At 39.9% G+C, this 1,427-nt stretch overlaps 1 protein-coding gene across 1 annotated transcript in view; it reads left to right on the forward strand.

The window, feature by feature from the left end:
• LOC137977664 (uncharacterized) overlaps positions 1-948 on the forward strand; it is a 68,234-nt gene extending 67,286 nt beyond the window's left edge. Inside the window, exon 3 of the mRNA XM_068824953.1 lies at positions 1-948. This exon is cut by the window's left edge and continues 952 nt beyond it. The gene's annotated coding sequence lies outside the window, so the exon portion shown is untranslated.
• Positions 949-1,427: the final 479 nt, after the last annotated feature.

Genomic DNA, 1,427 nt, shown 5'->3' on the forward strand with positions numbered 1-1,427 from the left:
TTATCACTCAAGTAACCACTCAAACAGTCCCAGACAGGGCTGCAGTAATCAAAATGAGGCATAATTAAGGTGTTATAAATTAGAATTGCAGTTTCTTTGGATATAAACGGCCACACACGTTTTAGGGCGCCTATAGCTGAAGAGATTTTCTTGCAAATCTCTTCAACGTGTTTACCCCAAGAGAGGTGAGCATCTATGGTAAGACCCAAGGATTTGGTATGAACGACTCTCTTGATAATTTGGTCATCAATTCTGATTACTACATCGTCACATTGGGCAGATGGCCTTTGTCTTGATCCACTAATCATTAGCTCAGTTTTAGCAACATTTAGACTGAGCTTGTTAGCTTTCAGCCAACTATATTCAGGGGTTAGAGCTAGCTTAAGTTCTGTTAACGTTTTAGCAGATAACGTAAGGTTGGTGTCATCGGCAAACATTCCTGGTATAGCACCCCGCAGGGAGTTGGGAAGATCATGAATGTAAATTGAAAATAGCAAAGGACCCAATATGCTACCCTGCGGCATGCCGCAACTGAGGGTACTAGCAGATGATAGTTTGCCACTGACATTACATCTTTGGGTTCGGCCACTTAAGTACGACGAGAACCATTTTATGGCCGCCTGATCGACACCCAAATATGACATCTTACGCAAGATGATCTCATGATCAATGGTATCGAATGCCTTAGTAAGGTCAATAAAGACAACGCCATTTGAAAGGCCATTGTCGATGTTTATCGACCAAGCATTTGTTGCCTCAAGCAAAGCCGTGAGCGTACTATGTAGAGAACGGAACCCTGATTGGCAACCCAGTAGCAATTTGTTAACATCTAGATCATGGAAAAGTTGATTATAAACAATTCTTTCGAAAACTTTCGAAATTATAGGGATTACAGATATTGGCCTGTAGTTGTTAGGGTCAGATTTAATGCCCTTTTTAAAAAGTGGAGTCACTTTGGCCGTTTTCCAATCGTTTGGATATATCCCAGTTAGAATAGACTTTTAGAATATTGAGGTAAGAGAGGGTGTGACGATATTAGCAGCCATTTTCAACAATTTACTCGGAATCATATTAAGACCGGTGGCTTTCTTTTCATCAATTTTCGACAAAATGTTAGAAGCAATATCAACACGCGGAATTTGCAGAGAAAACAAATGGTCAGTGGGCTTTAAATAAGACTCAGGATTAGCGTCGACAACAGGAATATCTTGTGCTGATATTTGCGCAACATTAGTAAAGTGATCGTTAATAGTTTCCGCAATGTCCATAGGGTTACTTGCTATTTTATTATCTACCTTGATCTCCAAAATATTCGTTGACTTACCACTGTTACGTGAAGTTAGCTCGTTGATAACATTCCATGTTTTGCGTAAATTACCTTTGCTGGCTTCCAAGTTGTCAGAAACATAGAGTTTTTTGGCGAGTTT

The sequence above is a fragment of the Montipora foliosa genome, chromosome 11 (genome assembly GCF_036669935.1).
Source record: "Montipora foliosa isolate CH-2021 chromosome 11, ASM3666993v2, whole genome shotgun sequence".
NCBI classification, from domain to species: domain Eukaryota; kingdom Metazoa; phylum Cnidaria; class Anthozoa; order Scleractinia; family Acroporidae; genus Montipora; species Montipora foliosa.